Below are 12,720 nucleotides of genomic sequence, written 5' to 3'. Positions count from 1 at the left end.
TGTTCATATGTGTGAATTTAGTCTTTTTGCCCAAAACGTTTCTATTTTAGACAGACTTTTATTTGCCATAAAAGGCCAAACGCCAAAAGTCAAAGGATCAGAATGGCATCATATTTTATCTTCTCAAACTGTATGGTCTAGAGTCTGCAACCTCTTAGTCACGAAGCCCACTGTACAGGACAGTTTGACAACTTTTGGCTCAGCGGAGCGCCAGAGGCATGTGATTTATCATCTGAGAAAGTGACCACAGATGGAAGTAAAAGGGGGGCCAGGTCTAGTCTTGGATCCCCATCCTCAGTCCTCAAGCTCCCTTTTCTAACTCTGGAGGACATTTCTCCAGTGCCTTAGGGCTGTGGCTCCCAGAGCTCCCCCGGGTGGCGCGGCCCTTCACTAAGGAGCCCGGAGCGCTGTGCGGCCCCTTTAAGAGTGCAGCTCCTCCCCGCTCTAGGGAAAGTTGCAGCTTTTTCCGCCTCCCGGGAGGGTGAACTGGGCCGGCCGCCGGCGACGAGCTGCGGTCTTCGCGGAGTCGAGACCCTCCCCTGGATCCGCAACTGGGACATCTCGCCCGCTCGCGGCACCTGTTGCAGGTGACAGGTAAGTCGGCGACTAGCGACCGCCCCTTCGCTCTGGGTCCAGGGCTCCTCCCTGGCCCCCAGCCACTCTTCGCTGCCCAAGTGCCCCCACCCCCATCATAGGGACCCGCGCCCCCCACCCCGGCCCCCGCCCTCCCGCTCTTTCCTGCTGCCCCGCTCCAGCTGACCGCCCGGCCCTCTGCCCTGTCCGCCTCTCCGGACCGCACCCCCCGCTCGTGGACTCCGTCTGCTCGGGCCGGTCCCTCCCCGCCACTTTGCTTTCCCCCGGGCCTCTTCTGGCCCTTTCCCTGGCCCACGCGTCGCTGGCGCGGGCTGTGCCCCTCTGAGCTCTGCCTCTTCCCTGCCTCGCCTCGCGCCTGCGGCCGGCTTTTCCCGCCTGCCTGCCAAGCAGGGGTAGCCCGAGGGCTGGCCCCGGGGGCGTGGGCGGCCGGGCTCCTGCGGGCGCTGCGCCCTCGGAGGCGTCCAGTCCCCTTTCCGGCGGGTCCGCTCACCGCGCCGGGGCCGGCGCGCAGGGGCTTGGCCGCGCTGCTTCCGGACCTCGACGGCGCTGTCGGCTTCCCTGGCCTCGCTCTGCCCGCCTCAGGTAAGGGCTGGAGGCCGCCTGGCCCCGAGTCCTGCCTCAGTGGACTCCCTCTGCGCTTGGGACGGGGGCCGGCTGTGCTCGGGAGCTCGGGCTGTATCTTGCCACCCTTCGGGCAGCCTGCGGGGATTTGCTCCTGGAGGGGCGTCCCCAGAGCCCTCAGAAGGGGCCCAGAACGCTCTGTGTTTTGTGATCGTTTGCAAAGGGGCAGAAAGATGTTCCTCCAGCCCTTAACGTTGCATGAGATGGTTGGGTTTTTTGGTAGTGAAACCATTTGGTTAGAATTCTGGCGACTTGAATAGGTGGTCTGTTTCTCATTAACTAACATTTTCTTTCCCCAGTACCCTGCCTTTTCAGGACCAGAGGACCTAGCATTCCAGAATACTGCTTTTGGCAGAGTTGACCCCAGACGTTGTACATTTGGGACAGAAGTTAGTCTTCAGTACATCCTGGACCTCCTATTTTTAACTGGCTTGTTTTCTGCTCTTTCAGCTCCCTACCCTCACCCCTCATAAACCCATTAATATTAAGGTTTTAATGACCTAATGTGTTTACCGCTAGTCTGTGGAGAGAGCAATGTTTAATGCAAAGAGTTGAGTCCCTGATGAAATTTTTTGTCATAGTGGTAGTTGTTGTTTTAGCACCTGCTGGAAATCCTAGTAGAAAAAGACCACTAACTTCGCTTGTGAGACTGTCCCTGGCAGGACGTGAACATTTCTGGTAAGGTAATTTGAGGTGCCTCACTCTAGGTCCAAGTAGTGAAGTGAAGTTTGGAGGCCTGTTCAGGCATAATCTGTGCGGTAGGTAGCTTTCTGGTTGATGCTCTCTGAGCTTTTCCCCTTAAAGGCTGCTACTAATAATGGTTGTAAGAATCCATTGAGCCGGGCGCTGCGAAAAATTCTATACGTAGTTATGTCGTATAATCCTCATGGTAGCTCTATGCACTATAATTATAATCATGTTATGATGAAAAGGAGATTCTGAGAGGTTAAGTGCCTTGCCCCAAATCACCCGACTGGTGAGGGGCAGAGCTGGGCCATCTGACTCCAGGACTTGTGTTCTTATCCCCTGTCACACCACCTGTGCTGTCTTAGATGTTAGGAACACTAAGTAGCTCACGGGTGAGGACTAAGTGATTAAAAATTTCTCTTTTGAGGGCTGGCCGGTGGGTGGCGCAGAGGTTAAGTTTGCACATTCCGCTTTGGCGGCCCGGGGTTAGCTGGTTCAGATCCCGGGTGCGGACATGGCACCGCTTTGCAAAAGCCATGCTGTGGTGGGCATCCCACGTATAAAGTAGAGGAAGATGGGCACAGATGTTAGCTCAGGGCCAGTCTTCCTCGGCGAAAAGAGGAGGATTGGCGGTAGTTGGCTCAGGGCTAATCTTCCTCAAAAAAAAAAATTTTTCCCTTCTGAGCTGAAGCATAAGTTTTGGTCCTTGACGCCACCTCAGATGCACTGCGGAGGCTTTGGACCACTTACCTCACTGGTATCTTACCCACTTCCCCACTTTACTTCCCACATGGGCCAATTGCCACGTTGCCACTATAGGCACACACCCCTGAATGTACCCGCTGAGTGAAACCTCTGGGGCTCTCAGCTCAGTAGTAATTGTCCTGGAGTTAAGAGAGTGTAGCTTTGGATTCCAGGGATGTGTGGCTGACTCAACGCCTTCCTTTCCTGCTGGCTAGGGGAGAAATGAGAGTGTGGGAAGTGATAAGGATTTCCCAGCAGCCAGACCAGACAGCCTGAGGGTGAGTGTGTGCTGGGGATAGATGGAGTACCTTAAGCAGGGACAGTCCAGGAGAAAATGTCCTCCCTGATCCCATTTCTGGGCCTTTGCTCAAGCTGCCTCCCCCCCTTTTTTCCTGAAAAGATAACTTGCCGCTCAGACTCACTCCCCTACCATTATTTCCTATTCATCTCTCAGGATTTAGCACTGAAGTCACCTCCTTTGGGACAACCTTACTAAACACGATTCCTTCTCTTAAGCAGAATTACCAGTTATCCTGTGTCCTAAAGCACTTTACTTACACCTTAGGAAAGCCCTTAACACCACTCTTAGTTGTTTTTCCACCTGCCTTCCCTAACTACCCTATTTAAACTTGCAACCCCTTCCCTGAACGTTCCATATGCCTCTCCTCTACTATGTTACTCCAGTGTAACGTACTGTGTATTTTATTCATCTTTCTTCCTTATTGTCTGTTCCTCTTCCCCCTCCATAATGTAAATTCCATGTGGGCAAGGATTTCTGTCTGTTTTATTCACCAGTGGACCCCAGCACTCAAAACAGAGGCTGGCACATCGTAAGTGCTTACTAATATGTGTTAAATGAATTAATGAATGACTTTATCGTTCTACGAATTGGCCATCTTTTGTGATCTCCTGGACCTGAAACCAAGTGTCCCCAGTCTGTCACCCTACACCTGTGAGGTTGCCTCAGGCCCACTTCTCAGCCAGCTTTCCTTCTACTGAGTTTTGCTTTGAGATTGCATTCCTGATGACACCTTTGACCTAGTTGGAAGTACTTCCTCTCTCTTTTTTTAAGGCATGAGACTCTGAATGAAAACTTCTAAAGTTTAAAGTGGGAGTGTAAAGATGCTGTGCTTCTTGCGGGTAGGAAGGGGGCTGCCCTGAGAGGAGGTGGTGTGGATTGTCAGATATTTTGAGGCATTTTAGGCATTTGGTATAAGTGTAAGTAAGAAGCTGGAGAAAGTTACCGTGCACTAGGGGAGTGAACAGCCCAAAAGGATAAAAGATGCCGCCAATTAAGCTTCTGACCGCAAGTCACCCTTAGCCTTTTAGGCATGAGGTAGTTATCGGATTATGAATTTTATGAAAAAGCCATTGCTGAGTGCTACTTGGTAGTACTTGACTAGTTTTATACTAGGAGAATTGTGTCGTGTGAGGAAACCACTATGTAACATAAAAGAAAGAAAGCACTATTCTGTTTAAAGGTTTAAATGTATTTTGAAATATTCAGAAAGAAAAAAGCCTACAAGCCCTTAAAAGATAGGCTTGGAAGGAGCTGGGCCCTTGTTACAGTGGTAAATATGTGATTCTCCACCATTTGATGTATGTTGACTTCTTTGAAACTGGAGATTGTACAAAACACTTCTACTCAGCCCCCTCTTCTACTGAATTTATCTCCCCAACTTCTGAACGTTGGAGTGACGCAGGGCTCAGTGCACGGACTTTTCTCCATCCAGAATCTTCCTAGAAGCACTCCTCCAGCCCCATGGCTTTAAATACCATCTGTCTATACACTTGATCACTCCCACCTTTATGTCTCTGACCCAAGCCTTTCTTCTAAGCTGCAGCCTGTTGTATCCAATGGCCTATTCGACGTCTCTCTTGGATGTCAGATAGACCTCTCAAACGTAACATGGCCAAACAGGACTCCTGATTCCTTTCACATCCCCAGCCCCTTCCCTCGGCCTCCCTTATGTCAGTAAAATAGAACCATCATCCATTCAGTTGCTCAAACCAAGAGCCTAGGGTCACCCTTGATTCCTCTCTTTCACTCCCCCCATCCAATTCGTCAGCAAGTCCTGTTGACCTGAGCTTCCAACTGTGTCACATTCTGCCACGTGTCTCCATCTCCTCTGCCTATCCCTCTAGTCCAAACCACCACAGGTTGCAAAGCATACCTTTGTACAATGCTTGAGGATGGATATAGATATAGCTGTACACACACACAGTTCTGTGGGATAGCTTTCTAGTGGGAGAATTGTTGGGTCAAAGGATATGTACACTAAAAAATGTGAATAGGCACCGCCAAAGTGACATCCAAGAGGGTTTAACTCTCTCTGTTGAGACTGCTTTTCCTCATGCCCTTGCTGAGGATAGACAGTCTTTTTAACTTTTGTCAGTGTGATAGGGGAAAAATAATACTGAACTGATGTAACTTGCATTCTCTGATCACTGAACACTGAGTGAGGCTCAGTATCTTTTCATGTGTGTTAACTAGTTGTATTTTTCCTGACACTTGCTCCTTAGTATCCTTTGCACATTTTCCTTTTGGGTTATGTGTTTAGTTTGTTTATAAGAACACTATTTATTAGGGATATTTACCCTTTGCCTGTTATATAGTGCAAGTTTTTTCCCCTCTCATCTGTCATATGTCATAACTTTGTTCATGATGTGTACCCCTCTTGTAATAAGATAAAACATACTATAAAACGTTTAAAAAACACGTTCATTAGATTTGGCAATTAGGAGGTCAGTGACGACATCAGTGCAGCAGGAGGAGAGAAGGCAGATTGTAGAGGGTTGAGGAGTAAGCATGGAGAAGGACTGATGAGGAGTATGGTATACCCTTTGAAGAGGCTTGACTATGGCTCTGATGGGAAGGAGAGAGTGTTTCTGATAGACAGTAGGGCACAGGGGACAAGAACATGTTGTTAATTTTGTTTTGTTTTAAATATGGGAGAGAGATGAGCCCATGTATGTGTAGATGGCACAGAGCTTGATGAGGCACGGTCACAGAGGAGGCAGGAGTATGGGGGCTCCAGAGTGAAAGAGGTAAAAAGACTGGCCTTCCAGAAAGGGAGGTAGCTCTTCCATTGAGACAGGAGGGAAAGAGGGCAGGACTGGTGAAGCTGTGAAGAAGGCAGGAGCTATGGAAGCACAGGATTTTGAGGGTGGTCCCATCTGATAAGAGCAGTGAGGCATTGGAATAGCGTTTGAGAGGGATGAAAAGAGGAGCTCTTTAGACGCATACCATCCAGCTTGCCACATCACAGTGAGCCAGGAAAGGCTTGGGTACCTTGAATTTGTCTCTGCCCCAAGTCCCAGAACCCTGTATCCATTCTCTTCTGTGGCACTCATCAGCCCAGGTGTAGAAACAAGGTAGACAATCTAGTTTGGGGGATCTTTCTGGGTGGCTGGGACAGAAAGATAAGAAGGCAGGAGATCGGACAGTGCTGGTGTAATAGTTGAAGTGATGGCCCACAGTGGCTTTCATATCTGTGACTATCTAAACCTACCTTGAACATGAATAATTCTTAAGAAATGGAAAATTTCCATGGTGTCTACACTATTTATTGTTTGTAGCTCTCTCAATTCAGGAATCAGAATAGTTTTAGTATCAATGTCTTTACACTGTTGCTTTCAGCTTGTCAGAAAGCACTGGTTGATTTACTGAGGGCCTACAATATGCCAGTTTCTAGGCTAGGTAGTGGAGAAGATAGACGCTGGCCTGCTTTTCATGAGACTTATCTCAGCAGGGGAGGTATATGTTAAACAGTGTATCACGTAATCAATGATTTAATTGCAATTGTGATAAGTTCTATGAAGTTCAGCTTTTTAGAAATCAAATCATCACATTGCTTTCTCCAACATCTTTTACCAATTTACATTTGCCAACAAAGTATGAGTACCTCTTATGTCTTCCCTTTTTAAAATTGAATATTCTCTTTTTAAAAGTTTGCTGAATTGATAAGCAAACATAAAATATCTTTATTACCAGTAAGAGGGCAACTTTTTCTTTTTTACGTCTATTGGCCATTTGATCCTCCTCCTTCAAGAATTATCTGTTCATGCTGTTTGTCTGTTGGTTATTTTCCTCTCCTTGTTTTTAGTAGAGCTCTCTTTCCATGTTTAAAACCATGAAGCACCCCCCCCCCCTCTCTTAACTCTGGAAACACTAAAATATATTTTACCCAGTCTCTGGCCATTCTTTTTTGATCTCCTTTGAACTTGTTTTTTTACCTACTTTGGAAATATTGGTCTGCTTAGGAATCTGACTACATTTTTATTATTTGACCAAATAAAAGATAACATTCAAGTCTTCTGTTCTGCTCTGCACATCCCATTCCCCTGAGGTAACAATATTAAATTTGTATCTCTTTCCAGAAATTTTCCATGCATACATAAAATATTTCCTTCTTTCCTTCCATCCATCCATCCATCTATCCTTCCATCCTGTCTGCACTTATATGTTAAAAAATACAAATGGAATAATAATATATATGTTTTGCAATGTATTTTTTACTTAATATTTGTGGCAAGCTTTCAATATATAGAGCTACTTCTTTCTTTTTAATAGCAATATAGTATTCCATTATATGTATGTACCATAATTTATTTAATCAGTTTCCTTTTGATAGATATTTAAATTATTGTGTAATTTTTTTGCTGGTTCACACACTGAGCATCCTTATGATATATATTTGTGCGTCTACTTGAATATTGAATATAAGTAGGATAAATTTTTCAAAATGGAATGTCTCCATTAAAAAATGGTCAGTGGTGCTGAAGATTCAGGGAAGTCTAGGAAGATAAAGACTGGGAACTGTCCATTGGATTTAGGAGGTTCTTGGTGACTTTAATGAGAGCAGTTTCGGGGAGGGAGTGTGGTGAGTTGAGAAATGACTGGGGAGATGAGGAAGTGGAGGCAGCGAATATGGACAATTCCTTGGAGAAATTTGGCTCTGAAGAGCAGAGAGAGGGTGGTTAGGGGAAGGGTTGCAATCCAGAGAAGCTTTTTTTTTTTTAAATTTAGGAGACATTTAGATGTCTTTAAAGGCTGATGGGAAGGAAGGGATAATTGTAGAGGTAAGTCCTTACAGGGAAAAGTCCTTATGCCAGCCGGGAGAGGATCCACAGTGAGGTCGAGGGATTACCCTTAAACAAGAGGAAGGACATTACGGTAGGGAAGAACAAAAAATGAACAGATATAGATGGAAATAAAGCTTATAGATTTGGTGGCAGGAAGTTGTCTGAGGGCACTTATATTTATGATGTAAGAGGAAAGGTCATCTCTTAGAGCAGGAGTTGAGGTGGGGCAAGGTTTGGGTTGAAGATTGGAGGTGCTTGAGGAAGGTTTGAAATAGTTATCGTGGCAGACAGGAGAGCAAACTAGGACAAGGGAGGCATAGCTGGAGTGTCAGGCAGTGTTGAGGTGAGCTTGGTGACCAAGAATTCACGTTCATAATCATCTACCAGGTAGTGATTTTTTTCTCCAGTACATCTCGCTCTCAGTGCAGGCATAAAGCACAACAGTTGGGCTCCTCCAGGCTTATGTTTTTATCAGATATTTGAGTGAAAATGGGTTTGTTAAAGATATTGACAAGAGTGCAGTTGAAACAGTAGAATTCAAACTGTCTAGGAAAGGAGTGGACAGGAAGGAGCTGACAGGGTGAAAGCAGACGGGTCTGTGGAAGACTCTCTCCCCCCATGAGGTCTGAGAACTGATGTGAGGCTTGGGAAAGTCACTGAGTGGACAGGCGAGGGGGTTGTAGTCAGAGTGGAGCATGTGAATTAATGATATCGAAAGTGGAGAAGTCCTGGGTGATAAGGTCTTGGGTATGGCTAAATATGGTAAACGGTATTTTTGATGCCAGCTCATTCTTTTAACAAATATTTATCATGTGCATCTTATGTACCAGACAGTGCTCTAGACACTGACGTACAGACATGAACAAAACACAGCCCCTTCTCTCAGACAGCTTTCTGTCTAGTGGGGGAGATTATTCATTTTCATAAAGTAAAAGGGCATGCTCATTGATATGCTGATTACTGAATGTTTAGTTCTGTTTAGAACTAATAATAATGCCAAGGCCAAATATTTACATCTATGGGGCTAGGAAAGTCCATCTAGACATTTCGAATGTCTTGCTTTATTGTAAGGTATATTAAGTGAATTATGAAAATTCATACCTCTTCTCCCTTTAGAACTTTTTATGGTGCTTTCATATGCTGTGTCAGAATTGAAGATAAAACAAATGCATACATATGTGATTTGGACATTTTAGCAGTTTTAAATTTTTTATGCTTTAGTGTTTTATTAATATTAGGACATTGCTCCTGGCTGTAGACCAGATGTTGGTAATGCATGTACTAATCTTGTTCTGGGGATTTGATGTAACGTGTAAAGCAATTATGGTGAAGCAGTTTAGGAGGGAAAGAGGGCTTGCAGTACGTTAATATTTTACCTTTATTTTATATTCTACAATTTATACCTACTCTTTTGTGTACATATACTCATGCATATATTCATTAAAATTTTATTTGGAAGAAATTAACATATATTTTAAGTCTTATAGGCCTTAAATAACACCTTAAAATTATCTGCCACATATATAGCTCAATTTAAGTTCAACCACACGTTATTTGATTGTGTTTAAGGTTTCTGTGGCCATAGCTACATCACAGCGTCCCTAAAATTAAAAAAGACACCAAATGCATGAAATCACAGTTACGTGTGAAGATGGGCTGGATTAGTCACAAACCATCATGATTTCTCATTTACGGGGACTGCGTGGGTGATTTTCAGGTGACGTGGCCTACAAGAAATATTAGATGCTGGCTAGAGTTCAGTGTAGAAATCCCCACCATCTGTGACCCTGACAGGAGAAGAGGGTCTTCCCTGTGGAGGTGCTGGTTTATCAAAGCTTGTTGACTAAGGAAGGATAATGGTGTTCCATCTGGTGATGAGGCCTATTGAAAAATGACAATGTGTCTGCTCTCACCAGACTTTAAAAAAATTGTTTTATGCCTATAAATGACCTGGATTTAAAACATTCTGTCCCTTTAGTGGAGGATTTTCTGTCTTTTTAAGCTTTTGGGCTGCTAAAGAAAGGAACTTTGGCAGAGAAGAGGAGGAACTGGCCATCTTTCACCCCATCGAACTCATGCGGCTCTTGTGAGCCTGCCTGGCTCACGTGAGAGGAAGCCCCAAGTCTAGGTCTTGCAAGCTGGAAAGCCAAATGGGATTTGTCTTAATATACGCATTTCCCCTGTTGCCAAGGGGGGTTTTGGGCACATAGTCTCATTTTTATGATCTTTTCTACTTACCTCCATGTACCACATTTGTGGAGATCTGCCTTCTAGGAATGGTGGTAGGTTCAAGATGCCTGGAGTTGCTGAGGAGGAGGAAAAAAGTGTGAAATAGGAAAATAAGACCACATTTTCATGTATCCAAAGAACCACTCTGCAGGAGAAATATATATATTAAGACATCCAGCTTCCCTCTAGGACTTACTTTAGAGAAGCATGTATCATTTTAAGTGGGAATTTCCTCAAACCATTTATGAACGGAATTTGGTGGTATTTGAAAGGCAGTCATGTGGATTTAATCTGGAGGAAAGTCCCCATCTGTGATTCTGAGAGCTAACAAAAGAGATTATATTTTAGTTACTCTCCCCTTTACGCTCCTACCATCGTTCAGAAGGGATGTCTGTCCTGGATGCAGAGAAGGGGTCCTTTCGCATGTGTAGAGTTGCTCTGAGCCTGTTACACCTTGCATGGGGAGGTCAGGGAACTGAGGTGGTAAACTGGACTGAGGGCCTCTCCGACATTCATCTGTTATTAGCTGAGGACTTTTAAAAAACTCTACCTCCGGTTCCTGAGGGTAGGATGTCCCCCTTTCCAAATATTACCATGTACAAGCAACATTATCAGAATATTAAGAGACCGTATAGCGTAGTGGGTAAGAGCTCAGGCTCTGGTACCAGACTGCCAGGGTTCAGAAACCAGACTGTCACTTATAGGGTGTATGACCTTGGGCAAGTGATTTGTTCGATGTGTGCTTTAGTTTCCTCTTTGGTACAATGTGGTAGTATAGTACCTACCTCAAAATATGGTTGTGAGAACTAAATGACTCCATGTACATAAAATGCTTAGAAAAGTGCCTGGTCCATAGTAAGCATTATGGAAGTGTTAACTGCTCTCATCATCATCATCATCATCTTCTTTATCTTCATCAGTTGGTGCATATCTTAAAAGGAGCTAAAACTGCAAAATGCCTCAGTACATTTAAACTCCACTTTTGTAGAACCTATTTTGAAAAAGATCGTGGCGGGCAAAAGAACCTTAGTGCAAAACCAAAATCAGAATCTTGTAAAATTGAGAGCTAGTTATAGATTTCTCATTGTTAGGGGAAAGTAAAAAACTACTCGGCTACCATAGCACTTTTGAGAATGGCCCCCGGTGTGGGCAGGCCTGGGCATGTTGTGTGCAGTGTGCTTGTGCTCCCTGGGAGGGCTGGTGCGGATCTAGACCCCACCGGCCCCTGGGAACCTCAGCTGCCCTTTGGTTTTGGAGTCTTGATTCTGACGACACTACTTTGTCCCCGCTCTTGTTTGCCTTGTTTTTGATCCTGTTTTTTAAATGTATGCTGTTTTGTGATGTTTTATGTATCTTTGTAAGTCACTTTAAGTCCTGTCTGGAACAGTGTATAAATAAATATCTTTTAAACCGATCATATCAAGTTACTAACATATGCTTAATATTTATGTTTGTCAGCCTACCTCCATGCAGAGAGGTTACGGTGACTTTCCATCTGGGCAAGACTACTGATTAGATTTCTCAAATTTCATAGCAAGAAATCAAAACAGCCATATGCTTATATGTTTTCCAAAGCATATGGTTAATAATAATTAAAACTAAACAGGTACCAGGATTAGGTGTTTATCCTAGATCAGGCATGATGTTATGCCCTTTACACACGATGTCTCCTTGAATCTTTACAGCCTTAGGCAGGAGCTCTTATTTTTAATCACCATTTTTACAAATGGGGAAACTGAGACTCAGGGAGGCCCAAGGTCACATAGCTAAAAAGTAGTGAAGCTATAATTTGAAGCCCAGTAGTCTGGCCCCAGATCCAGTGCTCGTAGGCACTATTTGCTGCTATCCTGCTCTTAATTAGGAATTGAGTACATCAGAACCCCGAGTCCTAGTAGAAGAGGCTGTTCTGTGTTAAAGAACAGTCGCAGGTCCTGTAGATTTTACCTCAGTGTTATGTCTTCAATATGCCCCTTTCCATCTCTACCACCACTGCCCTCTACTCTGGGCTCTCATCGTCTTCCCCCTGGATTTATACCACTGCCTCCTCAAATCTATATTCTGCGTAACTGTCAGAGTGATTTAACAAGTCCTCGCCTTACCTAAAACTCTTCAATGGTTCCCATGGTCAATGGCTAATTATCCATGTTTCTGAGCATAGCATATGAAGCCCCTTCTCCCACGTGGTATGATCCCCACCTGCGTCTTCCACAGCCTCCCTTACAATTTACTGTCCAGGATCACTGCACTGCTTGCCCATACCACGTTGCTTCATGCCTCCATGCTCTTGTAAATGCTGTGCGCCCTACCTGGTTAACCAGCTGGTACACATTATTTACAACCAGTTCATGTGCTGCTGTTGGTGTCTCTTTCTAGACCCCTTTCCACAAGTTGGAGGAGGTGCCCCACCTTGGTATTCTCATAATACCCTGTGAGTGTATTTCTTTGATTACCATGTTCATTTATGATTATCCATTTAAGTATCTCCTTCAATAAATTGTGAACTCTTTGTGGTCAGGGACTACGCATTCTTCTTTTATCCTTAGCCAGATAGCACAGCACTTAGCACATAGTTGGCCCTCCTAACCAGTGAGCATTCTGTAAACAGTACAGAATACAGAGCTCCAAGTCAGGGAAAGAAGTAGGATTTTGAAGGCCTCAAAGCACACATTCAGAGATAACTACCGGGACAGCAGAGGGAGGTCTCACAGAAGAATCTTTGGGGCTAGATATATTTACATTATTTAATCCAGGAGCCAGAAG

General features: G+C 44.7%; 1 protein-coding gene across 15 annotated transcripts in view; it reads left to right on the top strand.

Annotated features, from left to right (window-relative positions):
- Positions 1-12,720, top strand: part of SYTL4 (synaptotagmin like 4) — a 73,917-nt gene that overhangs the window by 24,425 nt on the left and 36,772 nt on the right. For 5 of the 15 annotated variants that reach the window (XM_070605314.1, XM_070605308.1, XM_070605319.1 and 2 more), the window contains one exon: positions 449-594. The exons of 5 other annotated variants lie outside the window; for them this stretch is intronic. The gene's annotated coding sequence lies outside the window, so the exon portion shown is untranslated. Of the gene's footprint in view, positions 1-50; positions 1,177-1,514; positions 1,605-12,720 lie in introns of those variants that run through there. 5 more of the 15 variants (XM_070605313.1, XM_070605310.1, XM_070605311.1 and 2 more) reach the window with 3 other exon arrangements.

The sequence above is a fragment of the Equus przewalskii genome, chromosome X (assembly GCF_037783145.1).
Source record: "Equus przewalskii isolate Varuska chromosome X, EquPr2, whole genome shotgun sequence".
NCBI classification, from domain to species: domain Eukaryota; kingdom Metazoa; phylum Chordata; class Mammalia; order Perissodactyla; family Equidae; genus Equus; species Equus przewalskii.
This window is presented reverse-complemented; position numbering and strand designations above follow the sequence as displayed.